At 44.6% G+C, this 18448-nt stretch overlaps 1 protein-coding gene across 4 annotated transcripts in view; it reads left to right on the top strand.

Annotated features, from left to right (window-relative positions):
• Positions 1-18448, top strand: part of NEXMIF (neurite extension and migration factor) — an 801617-nt gene that overhangs the window by 273687 nt on the left and 509482 nt on the right. For all 4 annotated transcript variants that reach the window (XR_011199139.1, XM_069210975.1, XM_069210943.1 and 1 more), the window contains exon 2: positions 12618-12822. The gene's annotated coding sequence lies outside the window, so the exon portion shown is untranslated. The remainder of the gene's footprint in view (positions 1-12617; positions 12823-18448) is intronic.

Genomic DNA, 18448 nt, shown 5'->3' with positions numbered 1-18448 from the left:
AAAGGATGCGTACTTCCATATACCCATACATCCTTCACACAGGAAATACTTAAGGTTTGTAATCCAAGGAGTACATTACCAATTCAAAGTGTTACCATTCGGAATAACAACAGCACCAAGGGTATTTACAAAATGCCTTGCAGTAGTAGCGGCACAAATCAGAAGACAGCACATACACGTATTCCCGTATCTAGACGATTGGTTAATAAAAACCAACACTCAGAAACAGTGTCTTCAACACACAAATTACATCATAAAAACCCTTCACAAATTAGGGTTCTCAATAAACTACCTAAAATCACACTTACAACCGTGTCAAATACAACAATACTTAGGAGCGACAATCAACACAAAAAAGGGGATTGCCACTCCAAGTCCACAAAGGGTACAAGCATTCCAAAACGTAATACAAAGCATGCACCCAAACCAACAATATCAAGTAAAATTAGTGATGAAACTTCTAGGCATGATGTCTTCATGCATAGCCATTGTCCCAAATGCAAGATTACACATGCGGCCCTTACAACAGTGCCTAGCGACACAGTGGACACAAGCACAGGGTCAACTTCAGGATCTAGTGTTGATAGACCGCCAAACACACACCTCGCTTCAATGGTGGAATCCTATAAATTTAAACCAAGGCCGGCCCTTCCAAGACCCAGTGCCTCAATACGTGATCACAACAGATGCTTCCATGCGAGGGTGGAGAGCACACCTCAACCAACACAGCATCCAGGGACAATGGGACACTCAGCAAAAACAACTTCATATAAATTAACTAGAACTACTAGCAGTGTTTCTAGCATTAAAAGCATTTCAACCACTAATAGCCCACAAACACATTCTTGTCAAAACAGACAACATGACAACAATGTATTACCTAAACAAACAGGGAGGCACACACTCAACACAGTTGTCTCTTAGCACAGAAGATTTGGCATTGGGCGATTCACAATCACATTCGCCTAATAGCGCAATACATACCAGGAATTCAAAACCAGTTAGCCGACAATCTCAGTCGAGATCACCAACAAATCCACGAATGGGAAATTCATCCCCAGATACTACAAACCTACTTCCAAAACTGGGGGACACCACAAATAGACCTATTCGCAACAAAAGAAAACGCAAAATGCCAAAACTTCGCATCCAGATACCCACAGCCTCACTCCAAGGGCAATGCGTTATGGATGAGTTTGTCAGGGATATTTGCTTACGCTTTTCCCCCTCTCCCACTCCTTCCGTATCTAGTAAACAAATTGAGTCAAAACAAACTCAAACTAATACTAATAGCACCAACTTGGGCACGACAACCTTGGTACACAACACTACTAGACCTGTCAGTAGTGCCTCATATCAAACTACCAAACAGACCAGATCTGTTAACTCAACACAAACAACAGGTCAGACACCCGAATCCAGCATCGCTCAATCTAGCAATCTGGCTCCTGAAGTCTTAGAATTCGGACATCTAGACCTTACACAAGAATGTATGAAGGTCATCAAACAGGCTAGAAAACCTACTACAAGACATTGCTACGCAAATAAATGGAAACAATTTGTTTATTACTGTCATAATAATCAAATTCAACCATTACACGCGTCCGCGAAAAACATTGTAAGCTACTTACTACACTTACAAAAGTCTAAGTTAGCTTTTTCATCCATTAAAATACATCTCACAGCAATTTCTGCCTATCTGCAAATTACACATTCAACTTCACTATTTAGAATCCCAGTCATAAAAGCATTTATGGAGGGTCTAAAAAGGCTCATTCCACCAAGAACACCACCAGTTCCTTCGTGGAACCTCAATATTGTATTAACACGACTCATGGGTCCACCATTTGAACCCATGCACTCTTGTGAGATACAATACTTAACCTGGAAAGTAGCCTTCCTAATAGCTATCACATCTCTCAGAAGAGTTAGTTAAATACAAGCCTTTACCATACAAGAACCCTTCATACAAATACACAAACATAAAGTGGTTCTACGCACAAATCCCACATTTTTGCCAAAAGTTATATCACCGTTCCACTTAAATCAAACGGTAGAACTCAGTGTTCTTTCCAGAACCAGACTCTGTAGCTGAAAGAGCATTACATACATTAGACATTAAAAGAGCACTAATGTATTACATTGATAGAACAAAACAAATTCGCAAAACAAAACAATTGTTTGTAGCTTTCCAAAAACCTCATGCAGGGAATCCAATATCCAAACAAGGCATTGCCAGATGGATAGTTAAATGTATTCAAACCTGTTATGTTAAAGCTAAGAGAGAGCTGCCCATTACACCAAAGGCTCACTCCACTAGAAAGAAAGGTGCCACCATGGCCTTTCTAGGAAATATACCAATGACAGAAATCTGTAAGGCAGCCACATGGTCTACGCCTCATACATTCACTAAACATTACTGTGTGGATGTGTTAACAACACAACAAGCCACAGTAGGACAGGCAGTATTACGAACATTATTTCAAACTACTTCCACTCCTACAGGCTGAGCCACCGCTTTTGGGGAGATAACTGCTTACCAGTCTATGCACAGCATGTGTATCTGCAGCTACACATGCCATCGAACAGAAAATGTAACTTACCCAGTGTACATCTGTTCGTGGCATGAGACGCTGCAGATTCACATGCGCCCTCCCACCTCCCCGGGAGCCTGTAGCCGTTATAAGTTGATAAAAATACACTTGTACATTTGTAAACTTGTAAATATAACACTTTTAATCACATTATGTACATACATACTTACTCCATTGCATGGGCACTATTACTATATACACAACTCCTACCTCACTCTCTGCGGGGAAAACAATCTAAGATGGAGTCGATGCCCATGCGCAATGGAGCCGAAATTGGAGGAGTCCCTCGATCTCGTGACTCGAAAAGACTTCTTCGAAGAAAAACAACTTGTAACACTCCGAGCCCAACACTAGATGCGGGATATGCACAGCATGTGAATCTGCAGCGTCTCATGCCACGAACAGATGTACATTGGGTAAGTGACATTTTCCATATATATGATATCCGACAGGTCCAGCATAGAAATACTGCAAAACATCTATCCAAGGCTTCTAGAGTTAGAATCTGTCTTCAGTAGCCATGCTAATCGTCCAGAAAGTAAGGGGAGTGGAGGCTATAAGCTTGCCGCTTTCTTATAGGTGTCTAGAAAGTAGGATTTGTATTTGTGTGAGGCTGATGTCAAGGCACAGAGTTCGGACAAGCCTGCATTGGGAAGCCATGATATGAGAACTACTTTAGCCCCATTGGTGTAGGAAGTGGTGGGCGTGGAGCAGGCTGACTTCTTCCTGAGGTGCAGCCAACCATTCAGTCTCCCAGCATTGTTTAATGCGATCCAGCAGCTTTACCCTGGGATGCATAAGGTGGGGGGTTCTTGATGCTGAAAAAGCATTCAACTCAGTCAGTTGGGGCTTTGTGTTTGCGGTCCTGAGATGTATAAGGATGGGTGATATTTTCCTACGGCTTGTGATGGGGCTCTATACACTCCCAACCGCCCGGTTAAGGGTCAGTGGAGTTCTCAGTTCCCCGTAGATATCACAAGGGGTACTAGACAGGGCTGCCCCCTGTCCTTCTTGCTATATATGCTGGTGGCCAAGCCCTTGGCCTGCCCACTCTGTGAATATCATGAACATTGGGGCTCGCAATTTCCAGGTTACAACTTAATCATCTCAGCGTATGCTGACAACACACTGCTCTGCATACGCAGTCCAGAACTGAATCCCTCAAGGTGGTACGGTTTGGGGGACACTCTAATCTCAAAGTGAATTGGGACAAATCCATAACATTTCCTCTTACCCCTTTTGTGACACAGATGTGATTAGATAACACCCTACAGTAGTCGACAGAGTCGGTGCGCTAGCACAGGATGAAGGTGCACACAGATCTGGAGGACGTAATGCGTGACAGTTTAGGCAGAGTAATGCAGAAGCTCTAGGAGGCGGTAGAATGTTGGATCAGATTGCCTTTGTCACTAATGGGGCGGATAGCCATTATGAAAATGGTGGTGTTACCTAGATTTTTATTCCTGTTTCAGAATATTCCGATGCTGCTCCCACCAGCAGTGTGTTATAAACTTTGGGCATTCATGATCCATCTAGCATGGGCATGAGAGCAGCCACAGGGGGCGTTGGGAGACTTTAACCTGCCATACAATATGTGGTATCCCTTATCCCCCTGATTTGGAGACCTGTTACAAAGCAGCGCAGTGTATGTTTGCTCATTATTGGATCCGTGGTCCACCAGATTTGCCACATCTGTGGTTGGAACACAATGGTGCAGACCCACTCACGTTGCTGCAGACATAGTTTAAGGATCCGGTGTGACATCATGGCTTCTTTGACTCGTTGAATACTACAGTACATTTGTGGTGGTGCCTCTTAGAGCCGCAGGCTGGATCTTTCTTGTACTCACCACACATCTCCTTGGTCTGTTGCTCATGGTTTCCTATGGTCTGGGAAAGGGGAGATGTCAATGCACTGGGAACACTGTGTGTGGCTACCATGGGGGACTTTTTCCGGAATGGTGCAGTGTGCACGTGGGAGGAAGTTGGGGGAGCGTTCAATTACATTATTATAGAGTATGTCACATGTTGCATAAACTACTAAGCGAAGACACACTAGAGGCCCTGGAATTACTGGCTTGGTCCTCCCTCCTCCAGTCAGCGACCCCTGTCTGATTGGTTGGCAGGATTTATGCGTCAGCACAGGAGGTGCACAGACCTGGAGTCACTAAGACTCGCCTCGAGTGGCAGAGAGATCTGGTGACTGTAATTAGTGATGAGCAATGGCAGTACTGCTGATCAGTAGTCAAACCATTTCACTGAATGGCTGACATGGACTCTTACACTTTAAGTACATAAACAGCCTGTATTATATGCCTTTTCGTTTACATAGAAACGGACTGCGCGACGATGCGTGCCCTGCCTTTGCTGTGGAGAAGGAGAGGCAGGATATGCACATGTGGCACAGTTTTACCCTGGGATACAGGGGGTTTGCGGACTGTATTCAGAGAGTTGGAAGCTATTACTGGTGAGACACTGGAGCCCACCCCCTTGTTGGCGATGTTGGGGCACAACAGGGAGTTTGGTGGGGGGGGGGCGGCTGGTAGCTATTGACCTGCTGCTAGTGAGATGCCGGGTGGCTGTGCGCTGGGCCCTCTCCCAATGCTGAGGGAATGGTAAGCTGACACGGCCCACTGCAACGCGCAGTCTGACCGCTAGAGGGAATTGCTTCCACCTGACAGTCGCCTTAAAGGTATTTGGAAACCTTACCAAGCTCACCTGGCTAGCGCAGATATGGAGAGGGGGGACAGCGGGGGAGACTACTGGTGATGCGGTGGATGACTGTGACTTGGTGGGCCTGCCCTTCGAAGTAGAGTCATTAATATGTTGCTGAGCGGGTGTTTGTAAGCCCATGTCCCTCTTCCAGCGGGGGCCCCACTCTTCCTGTTTAACTGGAGTTTTGCATGTTCACTAGGGAGCAGATTCTCAAGTGCCATTATGTTGACTTATACAGCTACCAGGGAGGGGGGAGGGGGGTTATATTTGCTGTTGAACTGCTGGTCACCCTGACTGTAACCGCCACAGCCTTTGTCATTTTGTTTATAACTTTGTACCCGCTGCCAGTTCAATAATACTTTGCCATATCCAGCTGTATGTCTTGTTGCACAACTTAAATTAAAACAAAAAAAACCTGTAACTGGCGAACTTCAGTGACTTTAAGTAAGAATTTGAGCCAGAACACATTTCCACAAACACACACACGGTTTGCTAAATACAGTAACAAAACCTGTCACAACTTAGGGTGACAGCTTTCTCTGATGTCCAGCCTTTTCCATTTTTACAGTGACAGAGAGAGGTGGGTGGGTGTCGGGTTGGGGGTGGAGGGCGGGAGGCCAAGCCATAGCTAATTTTATATGTATAGTCTTGTGAATTTGTGTGTGTGTGTTTACACACACACACACACACACACACACACATAGGCACACACACATAGGCACACACACATAGGCACACACACACACACACACACACATATAGGCACACATTCACAAAGTTACGCAAAAGACACGGGACAGGCCAGATATAAAAGTGAGTGCAAAGTCGTTAGTCCTTCTTTTATGTCTGACCTGTCCCGGTTTTTGCTCCTCAACATCTGGTCACCCTACCCAGGAGCCACAGTCAGCCAGGCCACACACAGAACCACGGCTTTGTGTCACTGCCGGCACTTGCATTGCCAGCACAGATCCCGTTCTAGGGGCCCCCTGGGATGGGTTTGCTGCTTCCGGGTACCGGAGCCTGATGGGATCACAGGCCGGGATCGGAAACGTGTAGGTTCCTTGCGGCTTGTGAGGCAGGTATCTGGCCGGGCCCTGACCCCTCGAAACAGAATATTTAGAGCTTCAGCAAGCACCAAGTAGGAGGGCCAAAAAATAAAAATACATATTCTATGCAGTCACTCTTGCGAAGGCTTGAACCTATGGTCAACGGTACCATCTGAAGTTCCTGGCACCAAGAATAGATGGTTAATTTATCCAAAGGGTTGTGAGACTTCACAACACGTTAGTCATTCATGCAGCTCAGAAGTGAACCTCGTGCAAGTGACCAGAGGCGGCAGCACAGCCTTAAACAGCCAATCAAATACCCGCGGCCTCGTTTCGATTGTTGTGCTAAGTGTAAAATTGGGTTGACATCTGGCTCAGTCAGGAGTCACCATTCATATTTGCTGCATGACACGTTAATGATTTTCATCAGATATATTTGGGAACACAAGCACATCTGGCCCGTTCCAGAAACTGCGAGATGGACTGTGGCAGCGCGGTTCACGTTGGGTAATTTATTTAAGCACAATTCAAATATGATTCATTTTGGAAACAATATTTTATCTGGGACATGTCCCAGAACTGCACTTGTCATTTGATCCAGAACTCAAATTTGTTGGCTTCTGGGTACAGAATTCCTGTCTGATGAGCTAAAAAAACAATGTTCGCAAGCTGGTGCAATTCATGTGGCTGTTAGGTGTAGTAGAAATTACTGGAGAAAAAAAAAAAGGGTTTTGGAAGCACAATTCAGATCTGTAAATCAATGTGATGAGCCTGTAATTGACGCACTGGAAGCCTTTTTTCATATTCAACATAGATTTGAGGCAATTAGTCTGAAACCTTATATGAGATCTGGACAGTTGAGTGTGGGATTTAGGACAGTGACTTGAGGGAGGAGTGGTGCGGGGAAGGGGACATGAATGCAGGTCAGGAGGCAAGCATATCATCGCATTGCACCTTGTTATAATTGTATGTCCTACACCCCACAAGGCCATGTGCGCACAATAAAATACTTACCTAGATTTGAGGCTAGAGGCCCCTCTTAATTTCAAGTCGGGCACTTTTCTTCTGCTAAAATAAATCTAAAGGCAAATGTTTTTCCTTTTTGTCCTGCAACGCTCATGATAGAAAACGAACCATCAAAATAATCCAGTTAAAGAGGTTTGTTCACATAACCCAGTTAGACGTGTGCTCGTTAAAAGCATTTCATTGGTTTAATTAAAGAATTGTATTGCAGGCCAATTTACTTCCAGGAAGGCCTGCTAGAGCACAATTATGCAAGTATCTGTCAGGCAGAAGCGAGCACTGGAAGGGCTGGAGGTGACAGGACAGCTTGATTGAGTCTCCAGAGACCGAGAGCCAACGAGGTTAAATCCGGGATATCGCCTACCAGCTCCCCGGGGTCTGATGATCAGGTCTAGACGATCATGACAAGGAAGGAGGCGGCGCTTAGAGTAGTCACAGCATCCTGATACAGCACAGCATTCCAAAGGGTGTATTCCACCCAAGATCATCTCTAGGCGTGCCCCTCCGTGCTGAGCTCCCAGCAGACAGGCCCTGGCAAGTGTCACCTGCCTCTTAATTCAGTGGGCAACGTTTTCTGTCCGATGATGGGGCCGCCTGCCCCCTCCACACCTCAGCTTCTGATGGAGGCTTCCAGTGCTTTAAATGGAAACACAGAAGTGCATGTGTTAAATAATAATCCGAGATGTATTTGCCTCAGACTTTATTTCTGCGTATTCCATTAATATTGCCATGTGCTCGACAAAGCTGACTCTTCATTTAAAACTGTGTAAGTTGACTTCCCTGTGAACTCAGTTTTTGTCTAAAACCATTTCCTTCTCTGGGCCTCTCCACTTATCTAACCAAGCTGACTTTCAGGATACCGAGCCACAGCTGTATCCTTCTTATCATTGTGCACGAACAGAACTGTACCTCTTCCCACCGCATTCCAGGGGCCTCCTGCAAGGGATATCCTCGTAAATTATCAAACCAACTGTGATAAGACTGACATTTGACAAATGAACTGTCACTTTGCCGTGTATTAGCAGGATACTCCCGAGACAGTGGGAGTACAAGCAGGAAAGACTAATCAAATGTATGTACGTCAGCAGGATGCTCTCGGGTTAAAAGGAGAACTGTTTGAAGCTTTTGTGTTCGCCAGATATGGAGGGGTGGCTTCCTGGCTGAAGGGGGGCAGCTTAACTATATAAGATTGTACGCTGCAGAATGAAGCAGCCAGCCTCCGTAGGAAAGTCATTCAGACTGTCCTGGGACACTGTGCTCAGCTCGAGCTATTATCTGTTTTGCTAATAAAACTTTTCTCTTCCTCATCAGTCGTGACTCCGCCTGTTGTGTTCTTTGCTGGTAAGAGACCCTGAAGGCCTAGGGTGTCCCCTCCACCGCTGGGAGAGGTGAGCCTGCCTTTCCCGGTTCTTCACATGTACTCTCTATTCAGAGTACCTGTTTGCTCCTGAGAAGTGCTGGTACTCATCCATTGTAATGTATTGCAACAGTGCAGAGAAGTGCAGGTGTCCCCCGCACCCCCCAAATTACAGAAGTGCATGTACTCTCTATTCAGAGTATCTATTTGCTCCTGAGAAGTGCTGGTACTCATCCATTGTAATGTATTGCAACAGTGCAGAGAAGGGCAGATGTCCCCCCCACCCTCCTCCCCCAAATTACAGAAGTGCATGTACTCTCTATTCAGAGTACCTGTTTGCTCCTGGGAACTGCTGGTACTCATCTAAAGTAATGTATTGCAACAGCAGTGCAGAGAAGTGCAGGTGCCCCCCCCCCCCCCCAAGTTAAAGAAGTGCAGGTACTCAGTACCGGACAGTACCTGCCCATTTAAAGCACTGAGGCTATACAAGGACACCCCGAGAACCAAGGAAATCTCCCCTCTGTGTCTCATGGCTTTCTCTCTTGCGCAAACACCACCACCCCCTCTTCCCTCGCGGTCTCTCTGTAATCGTTATAAATTGCCAACCGATTTCTTCAGGTTTCAGTATCAAACCTGCGCATCCATGGCTATTTGAAGCAGCTCAGGGAATGAAAAGAGACTCCTCTAGGTGGTCTATGCATATAAATAAGAAGATATTCTTCTTTTGCCAATAGGAGGACTCCCTGCAGGTTTTAAGAACCTTTCTCCACAAGCAGCATTTTGAAACAACAATGCAAATGTGGTGTCGAGTGATCAGTATGATTCAATCCCCCCTTTGTACGCCGGAGTCTTATTTCATGGAGATGAAATTAAAGGGAAATTTAATTCAAATCACAAGCCATGTGAACAAAAACGAGAGAGATGTTTTGCAAAAGACATCATAATTGGCGCATTAAAGAAGTAACTTGTCCTTCAAGGTGAGAAATAGTTTAGCTACAAGCACAGTTTCAAAAAACTCTAGTGCGCCATTTCATGCAAAGAGTTGCGTGTGACCTTCTGTTACATGGACCAGCAACAAATTTGTACATTCTGGGAGCCTAACAGTATGTTATAAAGGTGACAGATGTTCAGAAGGTGGGATTAGTATGGTCCTTATCTTGTCCAGATGGTTTTATGCTGGAATGCAGGACTTTACAAATTGTCCGTCTGTTATGGAAGATGTTAGGAAAGACAGTTTACCTTGGGAGCGAGTGAGATTAAATCCTCCCATCAACAACTTTCCTCTTGGAGGAGAGAAAGCAAATTGCTTTTGTTTTTATCATTAGTTTGAAGACCGTCAACTAAATTATCTGTTGGTGATGAATGGATTGAATATATTTGAGTTTAACACAGTAAGTGATAAAAACAGAAGGGTCTCATTCATTGTCAAATGTTTTCTAAATCTCAGAGTCAGACATGAGGTCAAATGGAAAGGTTATCTTCCTCAACTGGGGTTCAAAAGGCAAACCTATAATCATCTCTCTACTTATGCCTTGATTTAAGAATGATTGCAGCATCAGCAGGCTTTGCACATAGAGATGCTCTGTGCACAGGGACACATTCTGTCCTTCATATACATCTGACAGGTGTTTTCAAACATTTGAAGGTCAGATTTTTGAAAACTATCTACTTGGCCATAGGGTGCCAACATAGATCACCCAAGAATCAAATGGAGTTGTAGCTTTTTTTCATAGCACCATTTGGCTATTTTCTTTCATCATCACTTGCTGGGTTTATGTCTGGCAAATGAAAAACCCTAAATATTTAGAGCAGTAGCGTTGGCTAGGTATGCTTTGACAGTAGCGTCAACCTTAGCAGTCCTTAAAGAATGCAGGAACTATTGGGCTGTAGAAGATGAAATACGGCTGACTGGATAACTCTATCATGCTCACAATCCAGTAGCAAACCATTCTGGCTGTTTTGAGTATGATTTTCTGTAGTCTTTTCAGAAGACCACCGCATACCATTGCAGACAACATCGAAAATGGCTCCTGATGACCGCCAACTCGAGACTGGATCTATGGATTATTATTATAGAAGTGACATTGAAGTTTTTAGTCCTTGTGCAGTATCATGAGGTGGCTTATTGATTGCATAGACCTTGAAGTCCCTCCACTGGTTCCCCGTGGAACAGAGTCCACATCAAAGCTCTTTGCCTCATTTTCTAAGCTTGTCATGGTATGGAGTTGGAGTGCTTCTAGAACTGGGATTTCCGTAGAACCTTCCACTCACTGATGCTCCAGCTCCATCACCTGATTGGAGGAACCTGATCTGCGCTTTGAATAATCGGAAATCTACACCCCCAACCACAAGATACTGAATTGGATTTCACAAATATTCTGCACAGGTAGCTTCACCAGAAGAAAGACCCTTCAATGTGAAGTGGCATTAACGTCCCAGATGGGTGCATTACAAAACTCTATTATTTTTTTATTTAGTGGGTGGCATTGGACGGTCAGCAACATAATTATATGCCAAGATAATGAGATTGGATGAAAAGGCACAATGTGTGGTACAGATTAAAAGAAAAACGATAATTACCTTTCTGCAATGTATGGCATACAAGTGTACGGCTTTTTGCATCCCAATAACATAGGAAGCACTTCTGTTAATATTGTGTAAGATCCTGGCAGGAATACCTGCCGGTGAAATATCCATTAACGAACGATAAGCCACATTGGACTGGATGTATAAACTGCTGATTGCCTCCGGATGTGCTGTTCTTCTGGGAAGGGCCTGGGCAGATTACCCCGACATTAAACCATCAAGGTGACAACCTGTTTTCAGTGATTACAAAGTTGGTTCTAGACCACCTGATTTGTGTAAAGCAGTGATTCCCCATCCCTTGTGAAGCTTAATGGGTGAAAATATTGTGTTACTGCTGCTAGGCAAAATCATAGTGAATTCAATGAATTGTGTCTCTGCCCATGGGGTTCCTTTCACTGCTGAAGGCCCTGAGGGTGGTAACAAATGTCCAATAGCGAGTATATCCGGCCTGTGGCCCCACCGGACAAGTAGTGGCGCTTCTGTCTCCAAACTCGATGTAAACTCAAGTAAACATACTTATTAAGTCAGAGTACATTTGGAACTGGCCTTCAATGGGTTGCCGGATACAGTTCCAGTACAAGCACATCTAGGTAAGCGGGAAGAATTGCAAATCTTTTTTTAATCTAAATCACAACCGTACTCTTAGAATGCTGAATACTAATAATGCACTGCAGGTTGGCTTTAAGAGCAGTGTAGGTGAATTTATTCAAACGTGAGAAAAGACAAATCTTGGGCTGTCCATCTAGAATAAGACTCACTCATTCACTTGGTTTACGGCGTAGTCATTGTTAACCGCAGCTGAATAGTAGCTGGGACAACGACCAGTATGGTCAGTGCAAATCAGTAGTTACTTTGTTATATGACAGTAGTCAGTGCTGTAGCTAAACAGATGTAGACTAATTATCTCGTGGCGAGGTGAAGTCCATACTTACTACTCCCAGTATTATTTTGGAGTATTATGCAGAGTAAGCCACCTCTAATAGCTATCTAATAGGTTTTTAGACAACAAACTCTACAACTTCGAAAACCTGATTTCTGGGTGCTTGATCTGGAGAGTCGCAGCATAGATTTTGCATATTTTTGTTGACGTTAAACTTACTTGTTTTGTATGAGACTTAACTCGTTTTACAAATATTTTTTTAAAGTTCAAAATGTTATGAGAGGCTGTATCATAAGCTTCACTGAGCGTTACGTTCTGCCTCACTAGTTTCTGTTTTCTTTAAATAATTGCATACTGTGTTATCCAGGAATGTTTAATCATGTGGTGTGAACCTATCTCCATTTTTGTAAATTACAGGTTGGAAGCCATTCCATCGCAGCAGAATCAGTACAAAACAGAAGCCCCGATGAAGCAGCCCAAGGTTGGATCAACAGCGCCAAGGCCGGCTTACTGGCATCTGGACTCTCTAACCTGGAAGTGAATGGGACAACAGACCAAAAGACAGGCAGAAGGTTTAAATGCAGATGTTGATCCGGATCTGTGGGCTAGAATACATGAAACGGTGAGCTTGGTAATCTTGTTGTCCTGCCGCAAATTGTTCAGTTCACCTCTGTTGATAAACACAATAAGAGGATATCACTTACGTAAAGGTAAAATAACATGGTGTTTATAAACCCTGCTGGAATGCTCTGGATGAATATTTGTTCAGTATTGAAAAGGCATCTGTGGCTTGAAAATTATTCCTTTCCAGTGTGGGCTTGATAATCGACCTTTAAACTCATTATGAATATGTATGTGTCTGCCTGCTGCCAACCCAGTGGCTTACATTTGGAAACAGTGTGTGCGAGAAGGTCTGACACCAGGTCTGACATGAGGTACACACCTGGTTGGTCCTGCCTAAAGGATAGGACACTATTATCTGCGAGAGGTATTCGACAACCAGCTCTAATGTTAAAAAAAATTATAAACCTGGCTTTTGAATTGGAGCGATCCATAAAGAAGTCAGAATTTAGGGCCATATGTACGAATGCTTTTTCCCATAGACACAGAATGGGGAAAAACCTTAGTCTACTTTGTATCTAAGGGCCAGATGTAGCAATCAGGAGATCGGCCTAGTTTGTTTCCCGATTGTAAGAGCAATGCTGATGAGATAATCAGGTGTACTGTGTGATTCCTAAGCCTACTGGTGGTTCAGAATTGAAAACAGCCCCATTGAGGATACCTCGACTAATGACTTCCAGCATCAGTTCCACTGGCTCTGTCGGAAAGGAATGAAACCATATATGCAGATAGGAATTAAATGTTGAACTCTTGGGAAGAAGGCTAACCAGGGAGTGTAGGTACAGATTGACAAAGTCCAAGGTAGTATTAAGACAAAAATATCATTAAAGGTAATATGGAAAAGAAGCATTCTCAGGAGCAACTATGAACGCAAGGTCTGGAAGCCCACAAAATGGGTTTAAAGTTGGAACGAGGCCCATAGCAGAAATCTAAGTGACGGGTGATGGCAGGTTAAGCTGAGGCCCAAGCAACTGCTGGGGAGTTCCAGAGAAAGCTTGTAGGTTCTGCTGCTGATCACCCGAAGCAGCCTTAGCTGCAAGATCCAAATGTACGTATGAGGATAGCTCCCAGAAGTTTAGATATAGGAGTTGAGTGAATAGACACACAGAGTACCCCAGCCTTGGTTGGACTCAGAAGTTGCAGAAAAAGCAGGGTTTCAAAAGAAGTAAGCCAGGATAGTTAAAGTGTGACTGCCATAAACATTTTTACACTCAACGGTTCGAAAATGCAAAGTGTAAGGAGAACAGAGCAACCAGGGCACTCCTAAGTCATGGATCCGAGATTTGTAGTTTCGTAGAGGAATTTATTGTTAGACCTCAGTGGTGAAACCTTAATATTTATACAACAGTGTTAGTGTCCATTTGTTATGACGAATGCATGAGAGTTCGGTAACAGCCAACACGTGTTTCATCCTCAACGGACTTCTTCAAGGCTGGAAACAAAGACAGATTGGAGCTCTTACAACGTATAGATTCACTACCATCCGGTAGTTGCAAGTATAGATAAAACACTTAATTGTGAGTTAGAATTACCGGGAAGCAAACATTTTTCACAAGTAAAATGCAAGAGCCCATTTGGGGTGTAAATGCAGTCAAAAATAAAATAGAGATAACCCATGTAGTGTGTTGTGTCCAAAAGGTACTCTACTATATGACAAATGTACGTATGAGGATAGCTCCCAGAAGTTTAGATATAGTAGTTGAGTGAATAGACACACAGAGTACCCCAGCCTTGGTCGGACTCAGAGGTTGCAGAAAAAGCAGGGTTTCAAAAGAAGTAAGCCAGGATAGTTAAAGTGTGACCTCCATAAACATTTTTACACTCAACGGTTCGAACATGCACACGTTTTCGGGCAAGGGCCATAAGAACACATTTTGAAACGGTGAGCACAGTTAGTTTCTCTTTTTTTTTATTGAAATTCTGAGCAAGGCCTGAAGTGGCCTATTGACCACATTTTCGCTTACATTTATTTACAGTGCTCAAACCAGCATTTTTACAGGTCCAAACGGTTTGCGGGGTTGGTATATTTCAACCCTGGCGACCGTGCTATAGCGGTGCTATAGGATTCTGATGCTTGGTGTTGACCACAAGGCGCCCTGTACTTTGGTGTCCATGTGGTGTTGCTTCTTAGGACCTCTTCCAGCCTCCAGTCGCTGGAAAGAGCGGCAAGGCACCCTGGTTAGGCCCATGGTGGGGTAGGATGCTAACAGTTGCATTTCCCTAAAAACCGTGTCACCTCTCGGTTCACTGGATATCCCCAGATTGACCTTTTGGCCGCAGTTGATTGAGTTTAAAGCTCTTGTTGCCCAACGCAGCATTATGAAATATTAAGTTCAAGCATTTTGTTCTCCAAAGAGTTTTAAGTTCTGCCTTCATTCAGGCATGCTTTACAGTCAGGTACGTTGTAAATATTTCAGTGGAAGCTTTAAAACACAGGGTTGCTATACTCCCAATAGGCGTGTTGCGCTGATAAATAGCCAGTGCCAACAAGGAGTAGATTTCAAAGTGGGACTGTCGAAGGGGTCCTAACACATGGCTATGTTGGTCCTTCACCCCCCAGCATGCAGGTCTTCTCGTTAGTATTTGTATCACACCTTAAAAGGGTTGACTCTGTTACTCCTTTGTCTAGTCCCTCTTCCATCTATGTATGGCCCAGCTCTCCCGAACAACTTCCCTGCCCCTGTCGCCTCTTCTAAAAAGACTTCTTAATACCTTTCAACGTTCTTCTAGGTTAAAACGCAGACCCCATTTTCACTGAAATTTAAAAAACTTTTTGAGTGCCACAATGACTTAATTTTATATTTCAGTGGCTACCATGAAGGCGTAAATCCGCTCAGTTACTTTCTTTTATTTCTACCAGTGTCAGCTCAATCCTATAGACAGCCTCAGCTTGTGCTTGGACTTCCTGGAGAGGGTCAAAAATCTTTGCAAAATATACTGTTTTGCCATTTTGTTGGTTGTGATATGCACCCTATGATGCTGTTCTTAGTTTGAATATCAAGACTGAGTCATCATTGTACCTCGGATGCTCAGTTACATCATTATTGGTGACACAGCACACTGGAGTTTTCTAAGTGAGTGAGGGTGCTGCGGTTGCTGGGCACCAGCTGCTAGGATGCCCCTTCTCTCAGTTGCATGCATAGATAAAATGCTCAAGTTAACATCTGGCAATTGAAGCCAGACCCCTAATGAGCAGTCATTTCAGTGCATTGGAAAACCTAGGGATGCCTTTCTTTATTTCCCGTCTACCATTGAGAAGTTACCGTATATATGGTCTCATAATAATTGCTTTCCTGTGATCTGCTGCTAAGAGTGCCTTTGATCCTCCTGCATTCCCTGTCCTTGCACTCTGTCTTTCACATCAGCTCACCACCCTTTTTACATTTAAAAAAAACTAACATGACTACAGTGTTATATTCTAATGTGATTCTTTTTATACCTAATGTGAACCGTACTACAAAAGGAAACAGAATATTTCACACTAAACAATCAAAGTTACATGAGAGCATTGGTAAAGAAAAGGTTTGAATAAGAGGACAGACGAAGATCCTGACATTTCTTTAATTATGGCTTGTTGAATGTTATGCACAGTTATTGCGAGAAAGCCTCATTCCACCATATTACCTGTTAATTTCGAAGCACTCCCCGGTATAGAGATTGTGGGGCACAGAATCTGTAGCAAGTATGATGATGTCCTTACCTTTCAATGTAGTTTGGCACATGGTGGTTTCTATCCCTCTGTTATAGTGATTGACAGCTGGGGCTAGATATCAATAGATTGCTTCCTTTTTCTCCAGACGAATACAGAGAATCCTACTCCAGCCATTCACCTCACAACCAAAGTCCATCATCTGCGGAGTCCCCCAAGGATCCTCACTCAGCCCCACCCTCCTCAACCCTGATAAGACTCCCCCACCACCTCCAACACTGTATGAGACCACAGACTAAACATCACCTCCTACGCAGACGACACACCGCTAATCCTCTCGCTATCCAAGGATCACTTCACGGCAAAGGCCAATTTGAATCTCTGCATGAACAGCATCGTGGACTGGATGAAGGACAAGTGCCTCAAACTCAACACCAACAAAACCGAAATCCTGCTGTTCGGAAATGCCTCATCGCCTTGGGATGACTCCTAGGGGCCAGGGCCCATATACCTCCCTCCCTGACAGACCATGCCCATAACCTAAGAGTCGTCATCAACAACAAATCAAACACGAAGAACCAGGGCAATACAATATTGTCCTGCTTCTGCACCCTCCAATTGCTAACGAAGATCTTCAAGTGGCTCCCCATCGACACCAGGCACACCGTCACACAGTCTCTCGTCACCAGCTGCCTAGATTACGGAAACCTCTCTGTATGCTGGACTCACCAAATACCTCATGAAAAGACCGCTGATCACCCAGAAAGCAGCAGCCAGGCTCATCCTCGACCTCCTAAGGTGAACCCACATAGCCCCACACCTCAGGAACTGTCACTGGCTCCCTATACACAAAGGATGCCAACTCAAGCTGCTGACACTCAACTACAATGCTCTGCATTACTAAGGACCCCTGCCTCAACCACCGACTGAACTTTCACCACCCCTCCAGATACCCGCGCTCCGCCTCCCTCTACCTCACCCACACACCCTGCATTCGCAGGAGCAACATCGGAGCATGTGCCATCTCCCACCTGGCAGCAAAATCCTAGAACAACTCTCCACATCCACCTAAAGTCCTCTTCCTCCATCTAGGATTTCAGAAAGCAGCTCATGACCTGGCTCTTCAACTGAGCTCTCCAGCTGAGAGTTACGCAGTAGACACAGTGCCTGGATACCCTCACGGGTGATAAGTGTGCCCCACAAATTCATGATTGATTGACTTATTTCTGGAAATGGTAAGTACATTAAATAAGAGGGTACTCAGTCTTAGTTAGTAGATAACTGAGAGCAGCCACACACTACTTGACAGGAATGAATGAAGTCTAGGTAAACTGCATAGGAAGAAGTGGCACACTCAGGCTTTACTGACAAAAAGGGGCTCCAAGGAAAAGGTCAAAGTTCTGGGACTAGCCACAGGTGCTCGGAAATAAAACATATAAAAGAAAGTAAGGATACATCTGGAGATCAGAGTTCCAGATCAGTTACAGGCAAATCCCAGACTCAGGTTTGAAGCCTGAAGGGAGAGTGGATCTGCTTGCCCTGACCCCAGGACCTCAGAGGTGACAGGATGACAGATGGCTGACCTCCTGTGTAAACTACAGGATACAATAAGTTCCAGATGCCTTTCCTGCTTCCCAGCTGACCAGAAGTGCACCTGACCTGGTCCCCTCTACTGACCTCTGTGGGAGTGAGTTGTGACCGCCAAGGGATGCCCTCAAGGTCCTGGACACTGGGCTGGAGTCAAGAGTGTACTTCTCTCTTCTTGATGCAAGGTTTCACTGGATACAGCTCAGAGCCCCACAGCTTATAACTGAAGGCTTCTTTGGATCCAGCACAGAGCCCCACAGAGTTGCACCACACAGCTCCTCACTGAAGGTTTCAACGGCTCCAGTGCAGAGTGACGCAGAGCTCCCGACTGAATCGTCACCAGATCCAGCATGGAGCACAGTAAAGCCCTGCAGAGCCACGCCACACTGTC

Source organism: Pleurodeles waltl, chromosome 2_1 (assembly GCF_031143425.1).
Source record: "Pleurodeles waltl isolate 20211129_DDA chromosome 2_1, aPleWal1.hap1.20221129, whole genome shotgun sequence".
Classification (NCBI taxonomy): domain Eukaryota; kingdom Metazoa; phylum Chordata; class Amphibia; order Caudata; family Salamandridae; genus Pleurodeles; species Pleurodeles waltl.
Note: the sequence above shows the minus strand (reverse complement) of the source record. Positions and strands in the feature narration are given on the sequence as shown.